The sequence below is a fragment of the Notamacropus eugenii genome, chromosome 4 (genome assembly GCF_028372415.1).
Source record: "Notamacropus eugenii isolate mMacEug1 chromosome 4, mMacEug1.pri_v2, whole genome shotgun sequence".
NCBI lineage: Eukaryota > Metazoa > Chordata > Mammalia > Diprotodontia > Macropodidae > Notamacropus > Notamacropus eugenii.
Window position 1 is genome coordinate 208014966 of NC_092875.1, and position 19879 is coordinate 208034844.

The following is a 19879-nucleotide window of genomic DNA, read 5'->3' on the forward strand; positions in this document are numbered from 1 at the left end:
GTATATAATAAATTCACATGTAATTTTTCAAAGCTGTTCTGCTTTTCTCTAATTTCTTCTGGCCTTCCTTCTGAATGTTTCAAAAACACATTTCAATGAATGTCTTCTCTTCTTTCTTTTTTGGCAACCCTATCCCTAGTACTCATCTCACTCCCTACTCCATACTCCCAAACTGAAAAAAAAAAAAAAAACTAAACTAAACTTTCAAAGTAAACATGCATAGCCAAGCAAAACACATTTCTATGCTGGTTGTGACTGAAAATGTATGTTTCATTCTTCAACTTCAGTAACACACCTCAGCATCAGGATTCTGGAATCCTAGTTTGTCATTGCATTGATCAGGGTTTTTCATAGTTGTTTGTTTTAACAAAGTTGTTGTTGTATAAATAATTTTCCTGGTTCTGCTCATTTCACTTTGCATCAGTTCATAAGAGTCTTCCCAAGTTTCTCTAATACCATCCCTTTTTTTATTTCTTCTGGAGATGATTTGTATATCCCATTATATAAATAAATGGCAATTTGTTCAGCTATTTCCTAATTAATGGGCACCTTTTTAGTTTCCAATGATAACTAGGTTCAAGTAAAAGAAGAGCTGGTCCTGTATGACCCAGGGAAGTGCTGGTAAATATTTAACAACTAGCTCTCCAAAGTGAAAAAAATGCACACATAATATAATTTTAAGTTTAATCTGAATTACTAACATTTTTCCATCACTTTCTTAAGTCTAAACTATTTTTTTTTAATATCAATTAATTGAACCATGATCTGTAGTATTTGCCAATTTCCAAGGTATAAATGCTCACACTGAAGATTTAACAAATGGCTTTCATGAGCCGGGTAGAGCTGGTTTCAGAACAATACTGGCTTGACCCCAGTGAGTGGAGATAAAAGGAGCAGTGGGTGGCATTGGTAGATTTGGATATGATACAATGAAGAATTGCATAACACATCAGACCTTTTCACAAGTGGAGCTGTAGGAGGGAGTGAGGTCCCTAAAGATGTTCAAGGAAAGCAAGATGACCACTTGGCAGGGATATTATAGAACAGATGCTTGTTAAAGCATACATTGGGCGAGATAGCCTCTGAAGTCCCTGTCAACCCTGAGATTCTGTGATAAAATAAATTTTGTTTTTAAAAAGGCAGAAATAATTGTGCATTGGCATCTGTTTCATTTTTCTTTTTCTCTTTTCATTTCTCTTCCTTCCCTCTCTTCTTTCTCTCTCTCTCTCTCTCTCTCTCTCTCTCTCTCTCTCTCTCTCTCTCTCTCTCTCTCTCTCTCTCTCCCCTCCCTCATCCCTCCCTTTCTCTTGCTTCTTTCTTTTCTCTATCCCTCCCCCTCCTCCTCCCTCCTCTTTCTCCCTCTCTGTTTTTCTCTTCTTTCTTTTTGAGATTGAGTCTCCTAACTTGTCCAGGCTGGAAGACCCACTCACTGACCTGTTCCCACTGCTTGTCAGTATAGAAGTTTCAATTTGCTTCTTTTCTAACGTGGGCTGGTTTATCCTTCCTTAAGTAGCCTGGTAGGCTCCTTCAAACCCTATTCTCAGGGGCCCACATATTAGTGTCAGACTTAGTGGGGACACCCGATAGACTTTAGCACTACTGCAGCTCAGAACTCCTGAACTTAAGTGATCCATCAGGTTCAGTCTCCCCAGCAGCAGAGACAGCAGACATACACCATTGTGCCAGGCTCTCATTTTTTCTAATAGTAATTTAAAAAGGGTTTTTGGAGGAAGGAAGATTCAAGGGGTTTGAAAAGGCAAGGATAAGCAAATAATGTCATATCTACAAAAATTCCTGGCTAGGAAAGGGAATAAACATTTATGTAGCACCTACACATGTACCAGTCACAGTGCTAAATGCTTTACAAATATTATCTCATTTGGTCCTCAATAGCTAAATGCTATTATCATACCTATTTTACAGTTGAAGAAACTGAGGCAAGTAGAGATTAAGTGACATGCCCAAGATCACAGAGCTAGTAACTTTACAGAATCAGATTTGAACTCAGGTCTTCCTGAATTCTTAAGCCCACATCCAGAGCTCTATCTCCTCTGCCACCAGTTGCCTGTAGGGGCCACCATGGTATCTTGGTAAACTGAACTAAAAAGTGGGGTGGGAAGAAGGAAGAGTAGGTAACTCAAGTTCATACTGAGAGAGAAAAAAAAGCTTTATTGTTAAAAATCAAAATCAAAGAATCATTCATTTAGTGGACTTGGAGGGTAACCTCTAAGGTTATAAAGATATTTTTTTCTACTTTACCTGGTACTTAGATTTTTTTTACTCTGTAGCTGGAAAGTTAGACAGAGATAGATAGAGATAGATGATAGATAGATAGATGTTAGATGAGAGAGATAAACAGATAATACATTTGTAAAATATTGGCTGTATTGGCTGGAAGGAAGGAAGGAAGGAAGGAAGGAAGGAAGGAAGGAAGGAAGGAAGGAAGGAAGGAAGGAAGGAAGGAAGGAAGGAAGGAAGGAAAGAAAGAGAGAGAAAGAGAAAGAAAGAGGCAAATAATTCATAGGTTCTAGTACAAGGGTTATAGAAGAAAAGACAAAATTAGCAGCTCTGGAGACTAAAGGCTTAGTTGTTCAACCAATGATTTGTTTTGGGTTAGAAATCTATGCCCAGAAATGATTGGTGGATAAGATGATTAAAAATCATCATTGTTTTGGAGAAACCGTTAACATCCAGAGAACAGGGAGCCAAAAGCTGTGTGACAAAAAGCAGAACTTGTATTGGATTTATTTGAAAATTGCAGAAAGAATTCTTAATGAGTTTATGGCATTTAGTGGGAGGAGGCTGAGAAGTGAGAAAAGGAATGGTTTACAAAAAAAAAAGCAAGAATCACAGAAAAATATTCTTTTGTATTATTATTTTATAGTGGTTAATGAATGAACAAATGATTTTTAAAGCTCTTGCTATTTCAAAACTGTTTGAAATTTTAAAAATTATACATTTCTACAAATATAAAAATAAAACAGTTCTTGTTCTCAAGGAATTCACATTCTAATAAGGAAGACAACACATATGGAAGTGAGGACCCCCTGCCCAACACTAGTGGATGAACTTGATAACAATGACCTCAGGTATCTTGGTGGGAAGGGAATCAGTACAGACAGAAAATCATGTCCCTGGAGCATGTCTCCCTACTCCTACCTAAAAGACATAACCCTGCCATTGCTAAGGTAGTACAAGAGGCTAGGTCTCTTAAAAGTCAAACAAGCCAGCCTACCAGAGACAAGGCTTTCTGGAAGACCTTGAGTCATTCAGTAAATAGCAGGACTTTATAGGATGATTTCCTCAGGGAAACTTGTCCTATTTTGGAGGAGTCTAGGATGTTGTTTCCAACCTTGATATAGCACTTTCTTTGTTGCCTTCTGGCTATTAGATCTTGAAATAATTTATAAACTCTTATGTCTCTTTCTACGAAAACATTACCTTCTTCTTCTCCCATCATTCCTTAGGTGTGAAGATGTGGTAAGGAGGAAAGAGTCCCAGCTGTGCAGTCAGAGGACACACATTAAAATCCCATCTCTGAGGATTACTAACTGTATTACCTTGGACAAGTCACTTAAATTTCCTGGGCCTCAGTTTCCTCATCTATAAAATATGCAAGTTGGACTAGATGATCTCAGAAGTCTCTTCCAACTCTAGATTTGTGATCTTATGAAACCTTCAGACAAGAACTAACTCTGTGCAATCTAAGAATGACATCATCTGTGACTCTTTTTAGGAATCTGAGCTATTTATGTTGCTTCCTTCTCACTCCTCACATACAGACATAGAGTAGAATACTTCGAATTCAGGGAACTGAGAACACAGGGTCACTTGCTGCTAGTCCCCAACGGACCAGGAACATTCTGCTACTGTGTCAGGTAGAGGAATACAGGTTCACTCCAAGACCTTGAACTCCCTTATCCACTTGCATTTAGCAGCAAGACTCTCACCTACTGATACTCCAGTCTGGATCTGAATTGTCCTGATTATTGAGTGAATGAGTGAAAATTCATCTAATCAGTCTCATGTCATGCTTCATATGCCATCTAGTAATACACCAGGACACCAAGGGCTACTTGGGCATGGTAAGCTCTGTATTACTGCCACATATGTCCTTCTTGTTCCAGTCAACGTTCCACTTCTTCTTCAAGTGCATACTACTGAAAAGGACATGGCAATCATTTGTCCTATGCCTCTATTCAAAATCTTTGCAGTTCTTCAGACCAAAACTACCTTCCTTGGGCACCATGCTCCATATGTGTTGTTCCCCCCTGTTGGAACACAGTTCATAAACCATCACCATTTTACTCTGTAAAAATTTACAGCTGAGTTTATATTCTAAATAAGTGTTCAGAAGATCAAGTGTTCACTGAGTGAAGTAATATCTAGGCTTTATTTTTTCTTATTATCGCCAAAATGAGTATCACAGGTTCAACTTTCTTAGGAAATGGTAACAATGTCTGTTGTTTTATCAGTTTCCTACTTTCCACCATCAGCATCTTATTTAAACAGGTCAAGCAGAATTGCCTCAATAGAATGAAATAGCTTCCTATTTTTATTCTAACTTAATAGTGATTTTTATCTTTTCTCTAACAAGTCAGCAAGACCAATTATACATCAGAAACTGATTTGAAAATTATTTATATATCAGAATGTTATTTCCTATCTATAGACTAGAATCTATTTCATTTTTTGTACTGTTATGTGGTTCTTTCTATGTTCAGAGCCGCTTGTCTCCTCAAACAAATGATTCATAGTATATAAAGAGGCTTCTATAATTCACACACCCTTTCTTATTTCTGTACCATATTTTCTGACATCTTTCACCACGCCTGTTGGTTCCCACCTTTACAATGAAGCCATCAAATAGAAAGTATATCAATCAAGAGGGTCTTGACTTTCCCACAGAATTTAGCTACTCATCCTCTGCACTAAATTTTGACACATAAGTTAGGATCATTTCCATAGTTTTCTTTTACAAAGGCACACCACAATCACTGCAATGAGACCAAATGTCTCATGAAATTACATTTCTTGTTACCTTTGCAATCCAACCCTATTTGCCTTTTCTTTCTTTCTACTCTGCTGCTATCATCACAAAAAGAAGATATCAAGTTTGCTATGATTCGGATCCAATAGTATTCAATTTCACTCAATTTGACAAATAATGATTATGGGCCTACTATGCACACAGTATTAGCTAGCAACTGAGTGCACAAAAGAAAAAAATAATCAATGTCTTCAAAGAACATATGTAATCTACTGGAGGGACAGTATGTGTACAAATTAAGTAAATACAAAGTGTACATAAAACAATTTCAAGACAGAGAGTAATATAATAACTGGGGAGATCAGGAAAGGCCTTCTTTCGGAGGTGGCATTTGTGCTTTGAAGGAAACTGCAAGTTTGGGAATGTGGAGATGAAGTGGAAGAACACTGCAGATGTGGGAGACCACTTGAGCAAGAGTGTTCACTCATTGATTATAAGAGAAGGATATGCAATTTAGCCGCCAGAAGCTCATTTAACATTTACAAATAAAACCTTTTGTAGTTCTTAGTACTCCCCTCTCCAATTCCCATCCTTCTGTATTTTCACTACAAAAGCAAAAGAAAGCCATGCAATCAGACTGAGGGCAATTTTGTCCTTCATGAGTTTGAAAGTTTCAACTTTCATGAGTTGCCACAGACAGAGAAATTAACGCATCACGTGGGCAGACCCTTGGAAGTGAACCTCTCCAGACAAAGTGAGGTTGGTCCTTAACTGTTGCCAGAACCGCGCTAGTAGCATTTCCAGCATGAGGAAAGCTAGCAGCACTTGTCCTCCACATCCAGAGTTACCTTCATACCACAATGGGTCAAGTGAGTAGGACTATGTGGAGGAGATAAACACTAAACATGTTTTAAATTCATCAAAAATAGCTAACTGATTACCTGAAATACCCATCTGTGCTGTCACTTTAATCTCATTTTAAGTAAAAATGTTGATAAGTGAAGCTTTTTGTGGATAAATAATATCTAGATATTAGAGGAAGTAGTATGGACACTGAAGGGAGTCTAAATTATTCTGCTTTTTGTTCTCTGTTATGTCTTTCCCTTTTTATCACTGTAGGGCATAGATATTCTAATTTTGCATCAGATTTTTTTCTTGATTTCTTTCACAGAGCTTTACTTTTCACCTTGCTGTTTTAAGATATCAACCCCTTAAATCCAATGAATGGCTTATGTCATGTAGGACCTATAAGGAGCAGTAAGCACTGGGGCCAGGAGAACAAGAGCAGAGGCGATGGATGATGGCATGACAGTCAAGACTCACAGAATAGTAGAACATCAGAGCAGGAAGAGAACTTGGAGATCATCTTGACAAATGCCCTCCTCCTGTTACGCATGAGGCCCTGAGAGGTTCAAGGATTGGTCTAATGCCACACAACAGAGTCAGAATTCAAACCCAAGTCTTCTTATCTCAGGTCCAGTAACTACAGGATATCAAGACACAAGAGATATCACATTGTTGAGTAAGGGTATGCTGGTACATGTTTAACAGTCAACTCTCTTAGAAAAAAAATGTACACATGACACTTTTCAATTGAATGCATTATTAACATTTTTCCCATAAATTTTCTTAAGTCCAAACAATCACTAATGCAAAAATTCAAGCCATAATCTGTATCACTTGCAACTTCTGAGGCATAAATACACTGAAAATTTAACAATCAGTTTTCATGAGATATGGCTCCAGCATGAACCTGTTCTTTATTCATATTGAGCTTGCAGTACACTAAAAGTCCCAGTGTTTTTTGTTTGTTTGTTTGAAGCTGATATTTATCCAAGTTTCCTCAGACTTGTCCTTGTAGGTATAATTTCTTTGAAATTAAATGTAGGCATATTCATATTAAATTTCTTTTTAGATTTTGACCAGAGTTCTAGCCTGTCAAAAGTTGGTGGTTATTGATGTGATTTATCCTGACTCTCTCATTCAAGGTGTTAGTTAGCTCTCCCACTTTCATGTTATCTTACAATTTGATAAAAATGACATGATTCTTTTATCCAAGGCATTAATTCTTTTTAAAAAATGACCAATAAGGCCTAGAATGTACACCAGGAACAATTCATTGAGTATCATTCCAAGTCAATATCAAATCATTAGTGAAATTTCTGTGGATTCTACCATTTAACCAGCTCCAACTTTATCTACTTGAGAGATTCTCAAACTTTTGGGTGGTCATGGACTTCTTAGAAAAAGCCAATGGATCTTTTCTCAGAATGATATATTTAAATGCAGGAAGTAAAATGCATAGAATTACAAAGGAAACCAATTATATTAAAATGCAGTTATCAAAATGTAATTTTCAGAGTTCATGGATCCCAGTTTAAAACCTCTGAAATGTCATTTTCTCTTCAACTACATTCTTTGTAGATCTTTTGACTCCTTTGTCAATGGTTCTAGTGAGAGACAATGCTGTTAGGGAATGATCTAGGGACCCTCCCTGCTCTGAGGCCATGTAATCTGTGTGAAATTGGCATCTTCTTTGGACTGGTGCTGTGTCTAGGTGAAGGAACTGGAGTATCCTAAATGTGAATTTCAAAAGGAAAGTGAACCTCTGGACTTCCAGGTTTCCAGGTTTTGTATTGGTGACCTAAAGAACAAAAAGTAACCTTGGGAGTGACCTTCAGTACCCAGGCCATGATGGTTGAGACAAGGACTCATTTAGGACCAAAGCTACAGAGGACCTGGGCTAAGAGTGTGCACCCAAGGTATTGGGGGATGGGCAGGGGGTGGGGCGAGCATTGCCATTTCTGTTCTTGCTGTGAAACAAATATCCTTTCATAAAAGCTAATTGATATTAAAAAGCTAAATAAAACTGGGACATTCAACACTAGCGGTTAACAATAGGGGAGGAGGACACAGCCTTTGGAGACTTGAACCACTGGTAGAATTGAATATCCTTCCCCAACTCCCAGGGTGCCATAAGAACCATTAAAGGCAGAGAGAGCTGCCTGGTCCTGGGATAACGGGCCAGAACATATTCACTACATACTTCCAATAGAATTCATTCCTTGAGGGGAAGGATTGTTTAATTTTTGTCTTAACATCCCCTGTATTCCTATTACCTCCAGAATTAAATATTATTTAATTAAAGCCCTTCACCACCTGGCCCCCTCCTACTTTGGCATTCTTTTTTTCTCTTTACTCCCCTCTACATACTCTATAACTTAGCAGCTCTGGTCTTCTTACTGGTCTTCTGGCTCTTTACTCCATGCCTTAGAGCTGGCTAATCTCCATGCCTGGAATGCTCATCCTCCTCACCTCCACCTCTTGGCTTTCTCAAAGACTCTGCTTAAATCCCACTTTTTGCAAGAGGCATTTTCTGCCCCCTTGCAACAGCAAGTACCCCCAACATACACAGGAGGTCCTATTATACAAGTTCTTAAATCTGCTTTTCTCAAAGGAAAGCAACTTTTGAGTGGTCAACAATCTACCTTAATCAAGTACTCATATCATTCACTTTGTTCGGGGGAAAAAGTCAGCACCCTGAACTTCAGAAAAAATACAAACCAAAATTACAAGCAGAAATTACTTACAGAAAGACCAGCAGACAGGGCTTCAAACTGTCTGACCATAGACAATACATATATTGTTACCAGAAAGAGAAGCACCCACATCAGGGTTTTCAAAGCTGTAGGGCTCCTTAGCCGCTACCCAGAGTCTCTTCTGGCACACCAACCTTCTTCCACAAAAATAAGCCCCAAAGTAAAACCTCACCTCAGAGTATATGTACACTTTTCAGAACTGGAGGGCACAACTCTCAAGACCCTCATGATCCAGTGCTTCATTAGAAATTAACAAAAAGTATCCGAGGCCTATCTTTAACTCTTCCCCCCACCTACCATTAACATTACATTAACATTATACCCTTCCACCTGCTAAGTGTCTTCCTCTGATGTGACCTCCCATTTACACAGTACAAGGCTTGGATGTACATAGTTGCTTCAATGTTGTCTTTTCCATTAGTGTTTGAATTGCTTGAGGGTAAGAGCCATGTTTTTTACTTTCTTTGAATCTTCAGCACTTAGCACAGAACCTGCCATATAGTAAACACTTAATAAATGATTATTGATTAATGGATTGTGCGTAGCACAGTACTTAGCACATAGTAGTCACTGAATGAAAACTCATTGAATGAAAGAAAGGAACCTGTGAAATTTTATTATCTCTTCTTCCCAATAGAATAAATAATGTTTCTAAATAGATTTTTTTTATTGTTTGTCCACTTTCCTCACCAGGCCTAGATCATCTTGAGCTTTAGCATTCCTGGCATGTTTTAAACAGTATCATGCCACAACTTCATGTTGATTCTATTACAACTTCCATCTTCTAATAATGTCTTTCAAAAAATCTTTGGTAAGTTTCCTGTGTATTCACACAGATCTCTTTAGATAATTCCTCCCCTGCCCTTTGTTTCCTTCTCACCTGAATTATTTTATTTATGTGTTCAGAATTTCATTATTTAGAGTTTTCCAAATGCCCAGTATGAATTATCTTCTGGAATATTAGTCCATGGGATCCTACCTATCTTTCTTCTGAATTCTATGAAATCTGCTCTCCAAAAGCCGAGCATGTTTGTGAACCTGTGCCCTGCTTTGTTCTCTTTCTCTATCACAAATTCTAAAAAGGAAGGTTCCCATTGTTTTCATCCCAGCAATCAATTCATCACTGTGAAAATAACACCCAGAATATATTTTCCCTTCTTTAGCTACTCTACTTTTGAAGTATGAAATTATTATTAAGACAAATAGAGAAATTATTAGTTACTTGGAAAGAGAGTTAGACAGATGTCTAGATAATTTAAGTCCCCCATTACTATTATATTATGATTCTGTCAGGGTTGTGATTTCCCACCCTCCTCAGTTTTCCAGCTCTTCATCCATTTCCTCCATCTGTTCATGTGGTTTGTAGTAAGCTCCAAAGAAAAAAATTGCTTCAAAACTCTTTTTCACCCCAAATACTATCGTTTTCTTATTTCTAGATTTCCTCACATGAAAAAATTATCTTGATATAAAATGTTACACCACTCTCACTTTTTTACTTCTCCCGTTTCTTTTGAATGATTTATTCATTTAGAGCCCTATTCCTTTCATAGGTTTTATCCCCCTGATTCTCAGTGGTAACTATGAGGTCAAATTTGCCTCTTTATATTAGGACCTCTAGTTCATTTTGCATGTTGCCTACCCTTTGTGCAGATGCTTGAGGTCATATGAGGCTCTTGAATTTTGCTTCTGTTACATTTATGGATGTTTCAGCTGCTAGTCTTCTTCTTATAATTATTCTCTATAATACTTGGATATATGTAGAAAATTTTCCTCGTCACCTTTTCATTTCAAATTAAAGACTTTTTGATTAGACTTGCCATACAATAGGCAAATACATCAATCAATCAATCGACAAGCATTTGTAAGCATCTTCTATGTGTTTCACTGCACTAGGCACTGGGGACACAAATACAAGGAATAAAACATTCCTTACTCCCTTATAAGGTGTACTTCATCCCCTGAGATAGGAGTCTATCAATCCTGTATTTAATCCAGAAATCTAAATACTGTTTTCAGACAGAACCTCCTTAACTAGTCATTCATTTTTTGAATCTATTTAACTCTTCTCCATCCATTGCCATTAATGGGTAGTTGATAAAAGCACTTGTGTCCCTGTGGTTTTTAGTTTCTTTCATGAGATTTCGTCATTTTTGACAATGCATTCTATCTTCCTCAAGTAGCATCATTTGTACCATATGACTCACCAGAAATGGGTTATAATCTTCCATTTCAACATATCTTGGGAGATTCTTTCACATCAATCACTCCACTCCCCAATAAGGTATCAAAGTAGGATTTTCATATGGGATCATAGATTAGAGCTCTGAGTGATTTGGGAGGTTGTCCAGTACAATTCCCTCATTTTACAGATTGTAAAACTGAGGCACAGAGAAGCTGAGTTAAACAAGATCATACAGATGGCAGAATCATACAGGTGGCAGAATCAGAATTCAAATCCAAGTTGTCCAACACTGCCTAATACTAAAAGACCAAAATATGTTCATTGATGTATGATGCTCAAGTTGTGGTTGGTATTATTTTTTTCTTACTTTTCCTTTGACAATAATGGACAATTTCCTTTGAAAGTAATGGAATATTTTCAGGCCCAAATTAAAAGCTACAGCTTGATGGTAGAGTAGAGGGAATTTGGTATTGATAACTACATACCAAAAGAACTAGCCAGGCTATATAGACTCCACAAGTTTTTCTAACATGTCCTTGACAGCTGGAAGATACAATCCTAAGTACAGTTGAAAAAAAAAGGAAGCAGAAATCTTAGCTTCTATGCTTAAAGGGTGGAATCTTCTGTGAAAGGGCATCAAAATATGTCCAAATCATGAAAGTACTCTAGAGAAACAAGTCTGCAAAGTATTCTTGGAATATCTATGGCAATCTGGAAATAATTATTCTTGTGGTGGGGTCCCAACTTGGACAATGTGTGTGTGTGTGTGTGTGTGCGTGTACTGGATTGAGTCAGAGTTAATAAACATTTATTAAGCATGTACTGTGTAACAGTCACTATGCTAAGTACTAGGGATACAAAGAAAGGTATGGCATTCCTCCTCTCAAAGAAGGTTAAAACTATCTGCAGGGATAAAAAATTAAAGAATTAATTACTGCATTTTAAAAAATTGTCTCAAAGAAAAGCATAGTAATCCAATCACTGGTTAGTCATGAATTTGTTTTTTATCATTCCTGAGTAATAAATTTGGTTTAATGAAAGTGTTGTCAAGGGATAGATTAAAGCAGTACAGGGTTTTTTGTATCTAAAAATGAATTTCCAGGACTCAGAGAGGCTAAAATGAAAGAGGGTGTGCTTGTGGAGTCCTAAATAAGGGAAGAGATGAAACATAAAGTAGTTGTATAGAAGTCACTTTTTTAAGTGTCAAAAAAAGTTTGGGAAACTACAAGGTAGAAACCCAGCACAAAATTGTCAATGGTCTTCTTAAAACTTGTAAAATTAAAGGATATCACTAAAAATCCATTTCTTGAATTCATGCTTGGATTTTTTTCCCCCAGGAACCTACATGATATAAGTGCTAAGTATGGAGAACATATCCATCAAGAAAGTTCCTCAATAGAAAATTGATACTAGCTCAAATAGAATACAAGCCTGCTAACTGATTATGCTTGGATGCTGAGTAAGGTTATTTTACAAATGAAATATAACAGGAAATTATCAGTAGCAACTTTTTAGGTGTTAAACTGGCACAGTTCCGTCTTGGGGGAAAATATTTTTAAAAACAAAAATTTGACATGTAAAAATAGTGGTTGATATATCAACTCTGAAACTGTATTTGGTATCAAGCAAGAAAAAATTCTATGTTTAATCTATTTTCATGAATATGATTTTTAAAACCTGTCTTTTCTTGTCATTTTTGTGCAGTTATTCAAGGGAATATTGAGAAGTAGCCTTATTTTCAGTATCACATGGAAGTTTTTCAAAAAATGTTCATGTTTTGAAAGATAAGGAATTCAAATGTTGAAAGAAATGTGTAATGTACTTTGTCGGTCCTAACACAACTACAATTGTAATTAGTTTGGGAAATATGAGCAAAATGGGGACTGAATGATATGCTAAATAATAAGTAAATAAAAGGAAACACCACAAAATAGCAAATAGCCATTTTAAAGAGAATTATTACTGTCAGACAACTTGGCAACATTTATGAGATGTAGCTGAAACGATTCTAAGAAGAAATTTTATATCTCTGAATGCTAAGAGAAAGGTAATTTATCAGGTAATATTTTTTAAAAATAGATAATCATCAAATAAATAATCTTTAAATAAACACAAAAGTAGGAATTCTAACAAATAAAAGCTAAATTTGGAAACAAAGAATTATTACATTAATAAAAAGCAGAATTTTAAAAGACTAACCAAATCAATAAACTGTTACCTAATCTGATTTTTAAGAGCAAGAAAGAACCAAATTAACAAGATAAAAACAAGATTTTCAAAAGTTATAATTCACAATGAATTAACAAGAAGAAAAAAGTATCAAACAACATCCTGACCAGGTCTGTGTAGCCCCAGAAGAGGCCAGAAGCACTCAAAGCATCTTGTGGACACTTCCTGCACCACAGCCCTGGGATTCCGTACATGAAGTATACATCAGTTAATATTTTGGTGCCTTGAATGTGATGATGCTCAGTTGACACCTGTGTGAAGAGAACCTCCATCTCATGAGCTGCTCCAGTCATACCAGGGACAAGAATGATAGCTATGAGAAGAGTGCAGCTTCCTACAGCAGAATCTAGTGATCAGCTTTCCCACTTCACTTCATCTGCATACATCCTCCATTCAGCTCAGCTCCAGCCAGGCTTCTCTCACTTGAATACATAAGGAGGCTTATGTTCAGTTGTATCCAGTGACGTTGGTCAAGCAAGATGGATCAGTCATTCATATCAGATATAAGGAGCCTTGCAGATCCATACAATGCCAGTAGATATTGACACAGTTTCTCCAGAGGAAAGAATGATGAGACTACGCAAACTGAACCCCAAGTATGTGAAAGTGGGGGGAAATGGAGGCAAAATTTGGAGATGACTTCAATGTGGAACAATAAGCAAAATTTTGGAAGAAAAACTGAAAATATTATGATGTTAAGATTGTATAAAGCATGGGTCCATTTAATGCAACCAAATATTGAAATTTTGAAAAAATAAAAACTACTAAAGTTTAAAAAAACAAAAAACTTAGTTGCATAAGTATCTTTAAAATTCCAAATTTTTAAAATTCTAAAATACCTAAAATATCTAAAATGTAAAATATCCTAATTAGTACAATACTAAATAAGAAATCTAGATGATTCAATCTAAGAAAGAAAAAAGTGAATAAGAATCAATGAACTCACAAAGAATATAATTCTTATTCAGCTGGATTTATGAGTGATTTCTGTTCAACATAAAAAGAAAAAATCATTCCTATGTTATATAAACTATTTTCAAAAACAGAGAAGGAAGATATTTTATCAAATTCCTTCTATGAACCAAATAAGGTTCTAATGCCCAAAGCAGGAAGGGATAAAGCAGATAAAAGCAATATCACTAATGAATGGTGATGCAAAAAATATTAAATAAAATATTGACAAAGAAATTTCAGCAATATATACAAAATTATCCATTGTGAATGGGTTGGATTTATAAAAGAAACATAAGGATACTTCAACATTAGGAAAATTAGCATAATGGATCAAATAACTAAAATTGCCTATTTTATTAATAGATACATAAAAGAACATTGAAAGTGTAACACCAATTTATGCTTAAAATACTAAAAAGTATGTGGATAAAGGGAACATTTTTCCATATGATCAAAAGTATTTACTTAAAATGAAGAGTTAATATTATTTGTAACAGAGAGCCAAGGGAAGCTTTCACATTAAGATCAGCGTGGAGCAAAGATGCCAATCATCTCTATTTTTTTAAACAATAGTAGAAATGCTAGCTATAACCAATTTTTTAAAAAGGAAAAGAACTAAGCGAATAGGCATAGGTAAAAGTATTTCTATTTCCTGATAATATGATGGTTTGCTTAGGAAAATCTACCAAATCAACCAAAGTTACAACTAATATGTTTAGTAGTCAGATAAAAAAATAAATCTACAAACTCATTGGCACACCTCAATATGATGATCAAAAGTCATAAAGAAGGGCTAGAAGCAAAGTTTCATTTAAGGTATCAATAAATTGTCATAATTATATTGATACCAACCTACCAAAACACACAAGATTTATAGGAATATAATTATGAAATAATTTTTACAGAAATAAAGGTATGCCTTAATAATTAGTGAACAGACAAGTTTGATGGCTGGATCTCACCAATACAGTAAAAATGATGGTGCTATTAGATTATAAATTCAGTCCTATGCTAACTTGATGTTTTATTATAAAAAATAATAACAAAAAAATCACATGGAAGAAAAAGAGGACAAGAAAGTCAAAAGAAGTACTGAAAGAGGAAAAGAAGGAAGAAGGCTTGCATGACCGTGTCTCAAACTGCATTGCAAAGCAATAATTATCAAAACTATCTGGTCATAAATATATTTAAGGAGTGCTGATTTCATCAGTATTGGAACTCCCTGCACCAACACAGATTACAACCTCCCTGTAAGTTAGTAGATAAATCCTAAAGAGCCAAGGCTCAAAAAGGTTAAATGACTTGCCCATGGTCAAATAGACAATAAGTGTAAGTAGATAGATTTAAATTCATTCTTCATGAATTCACCATTCTTAACAATTGTTCCACGCTGTCTATTTTTTGTCAGGGACTAAATTTTTAGATCAATGGAAAAAAATAAATAAGACCCAGAAACAAATATGTGCAGCAGTTTAGTACTAGATAAGCCCAAGAACACAACTAGGACAACCAAGATGAGAAGTACTCAAAAACTGACGCAGTCTGGCAGAAAACAGTCTTAGACAAACAACTCACACCATATACCACAATAAATTTCAAATAAATAGATGCTCTAAACATAAAAATGTCATATTATAAATTAACAATATTAAAAAATTTAGGAGAGCATATGGCTTTATTCATGAAATGCAGACAGTTCAACATTAGAAATATTAACAACTGATCAGAAAAGAAAAAATTGCCTACTTTATCAATAGATACATAAAAAGAGCACTGAAAATGCAACCCCAATTTATGTTTAAAACACTAAAAAATATAGGAATGAAAGGACCCTTTCCCAATATGAGCAAAGCATTTGCTTAAAATGAAGAACTAATATTATTTGTAATAGAAGTACAGGAATCTATAGCTCTGGATGACTACATTGAAGACATCTACCTCTACTTCAAAAAATCACAGAAGTTAAATGTCAAAGTGAATTATTCTAACACTTCCTGATTCCCCAAACCATCTTACCTTAACTAAAACCTCAAAAGACAAAATGACTTGATTAAGGAAGTAACTGGAAGAGAGAGAGACCTTTCTTGGGAACTATGTGTGGTTCCTACCTTTGGTATTCCCTTCGCTCACCCATGCACCCCCATTCTCACAGTCCAACTTGGAAAATTGGGCATCATATAGGTGGTCTTACAAAATACTCTGAACCCTACCATAGCTTCCTACAATTGAACTGCAAATTGACACATGCCAAGAATAACCAGGTAGGAGAAATGATGTACTTATCTGTGAAAAACCTCCAGTCTAATTGACCCTCCTAGAAACTGAAGGATAAAATCCTTTGTCTACTATATTACTTGTCGGTTTTCCAACAAGATCTCTTAGTAATTAAAACTCATATTTTAAGTTTCTACTCTTGTAGGCCATGAGGACCTCCCCTCCAATTCTATACCTTTCCAAACCATAGCTACCCAGTTCCCTCCCACCACACATTACCACCACCACCACTACCATCAGTACTGGTAGATGGGTGGTGGGCTGCTGACATTCTGATGAAGAGGTATTCAAATGCCCTATTTGGTGGACTGGAAAGGATGCAAGATATAAGAGTTCAGATGAAAATCTACCTATAACTCCCATGCACTCAAATTAGTTCAAGCATTTCACAAGCTTCACTCAATAAGTTTCCCTGAGAGGAAGAATGGCATGCGTGCCCCCAAGGAAATGCCAGCATAGAAGTTTCCTAGGTGTAAAGTGGACAGACATGATTAAAAGTGGACAAACACAGGACTGAAAATATCTAAAAAGCAAACGTAGGCTTGAGTAAAAACTGTGGATCTCTGCCTTCCTCTCCAGATTCCTATCATATATATCGCTTGCCTTTTACTTTTTCCAATAAGATATTTATCAGCTGTGGGACCTTGGACAACTTACTTCACCTTTGTTTTCCTCAGTTTTCTCATCTGTAAAATAATAATAGCATCTAATATGCAGGATTGCTATGAGGTCAAATGAAGCACTTAACATAGCGCCCAGCACGTGATAGATGCCATATAAACATTAGCTATTATTACTACAATTAATTATTATTATTATTTTCACCGTAAATTTTCTTCCTCATGACAATTTGGACTGGTCTTCTTTGGTTCTGATTATCCTCCTATCACCTTGATCACATAACAAATTCAGTGACTTGAGGGTTTCTGTTAGCACTTTCCCTGAACAATTAGGAACAATGACGATCTCATTAAGCACTCTGCAGCATTTACACTTTTGTCACTCCCTCCTTCTGGAAACTCTTCTTCCCATGCCAGTTGCACTTTCCTGGTTCTCTTCCTGACTTCCTACCCATCCCTCTCTCTCCTTTGCCCCTTCCACTCCTGTACCCTAAATGTAGTCACCTTCCCAGGCTTTCTCTTTGGTCCACTTCCCTCTCTACACTATGCATTGCTGGCCTTATTATTTCAGAAGTCTTCAACTATCACCAGTACGCTTCTAATCTACATTTCTAATCTCTTTTCTTTGAAGTTTCAAACTCACATTTCCTAACTGGTGGATATCTCCAAGTCTTTTTAGAAGCTAACAAGTAGCATATACAAAATTGAACTTCCCATCCCATCCCCAAACAGATCTTCTTCCTGACTTCCTAATTTTTGTTGAGAATACCACCCTCCAAGTCTCTCAAACCTAAAACCTTAAGATCATCATCTAATTTTCCAAGTTTTTTTTACCTCTCGTATCAAAGAACTCATCAATGCCTGTCAATTTTGCCACTTCAATGTGTCTTTCATCTACCTCCTCCTTACCATTTCCACTATTGCAATGTTGCTTCAAGTCTTTACAAGATTTTTTTCTAATCTATTACAATAGGATCTTAACCAGTCATCCAGTCTCCAGTAGTCACCCCCTTCCAATTAATCCATAAATTGTTGCCAGAGTAATTTACCTAGCTACAGTTCTGATCATATCACCACTCTATTCAATATTCTTCAATGGCTCCCCACTGCCTGTTCATAAAATAATAAATAAATATATATCCTAAATAAAATTTATAATAAATAATGTAATAATTCAAATTAATGAATGTAATAACCTTTTAATAACTGATAACATTTAAATTTAAATAAAGACATAAGAAATTAAAGAGTCATAAAATACAATTCAAAGCCCTCCATAATTTGACTGCAACCTAAATTTCCAGGCTTATCTCTTATTCTCTTTCCTCTAATCAACTCTACTTCTTTCTGCTACCTAAGCCCAATCTTCGCATGCATGCCTCTTGCCCATAGAAGTGTTCTTTATACCTGGAATGCCCTCCATACCTATCCAAATTCATCAGTATCTAGTCAACATGATATTTCTTCCATGAAACACTTCTGGATTCCTCTCAATGACGAGTAATTTCTCCCTTCAGCCTTGGTTTTGGCACTGAAAACTTTCATATTATTTTAGGTTTATCTTCCTAGTAATCATCATCATTCCATCCACATAATAATGTCAAGAACAATTGATGTGAAATACGGCATTTTTTAGGGAGACAGTTTAAACCCATTATAATTCTATTGAGCCTTAAATCCATGATTGTTTCTCCTAAATAAACTAAAGTATGGCTTCCAAATTAAAGAAGAAGTCTATTTAACACTTGATATACATGGATGATACCAAGCTATATGGCTTTACCATATACCATAGACAAACAATACATAAGATTGTTCCTTCATTGTGTGCAATCTGTCTCCAATGCTATAAAAATGTCACTTGGCCTTTATTACTGTACAAGGAAAGCTAGAGTCTGAAGACTTTGAACTTATATCCTAAGGTCACATTGAACTGATGAAAGGAGGCTGTACTTATAAATACCTTGGACTCTCCAGTCAAGTCACATAAGTACGAAACTATCAAAGAGGAAGCCATATCTGAATACATTATTGGGAAACCAAAATTAAATGAAAATGCATATTCAGCAGTTAACACCCATGTCACCCCAGTCTTAGTGTACACTTTTGGAACTGTAAAATAGACCATAGCAGATTTGGAAAACATCCTAACAAAAACTTTCACGATTCTAACAAAACATAGGGCTCATCACTCAAAAACTGCTATATAAATATTAACACATCCTCCCCAAAAAAGAGGAAGAGGATTAATAGACATCCTCAGAGTGTATAATAAACAAGCAAAAAATAAATAGAATACTTTTGAAACAAGGAGACATCACTTTACTGAACAACGATACAGGCCAATAACAGGTACACAACATAGAATTTGGCAAATGTATTTTATTTCCAGATGGAACCTACGAAATGGCTAAGACTCAAAAGTGGAATAAAAATCCCCTCTGTGGGTGACATCTTCATGAACTCAACCAACAATATGTTTACAAAGAAGCTTAGGACAAATGGATGAGTCATGCAGATTTGTTTCTAGAAACGGAAGGGATTTATAATGGGAGTTAAGGACTAGAACCCTGCCACCAGAAATTATACAAGGGTTACCTTTAAAGAGTCCAGATTAAATGATCAATGCAGATTAGGCAAGGAAAAGCAGAAACTGGGCAACGCATAGCTGTAAAAATTTATCATCTGTCACATATCTAGTGAGACAAGATCTGGTAGCTGGAATTATACATCAGAAGCTCCCTATCATTCATAAACTGACAGATGACAAATCTACATACTACAAATAGTAACAGATATTGGACCTGTGATTTTACTGGCATAGAAAAGTCCCTGGAGGGGAAATTCTCTCTACCAATGCGGGTCAGCACATTTTCTGTAACTTATAGTCTTAAATATTTGCCTAGAATTCTGAGAAGTGAAGGTTTTGATCAGGGTCACACAGTCAGCACGTGTTAGAGGTGGAATTGGAACCTGGATTGTATTGGCTCTATCTACTATGCAACACTGCCTCAATTAGTACAGATGCAGC

The 19879-nt window shown here is 36.0% G+C and overlaps 1 pseudogene; it reads left to right on the forward strand.

Moving 5' to 3' along the window:
• Positions 1–819: 819 nt before the first annotated feature.
• On the forward strand, positions 820–13682 carry LOC140502408 (large ribosomal subunit protein mL55 pseudogene; annotated as a pseudogene).
• The last annotated feature ends 6197 nt before the right edge of the window (positions 13683–19879 follow it).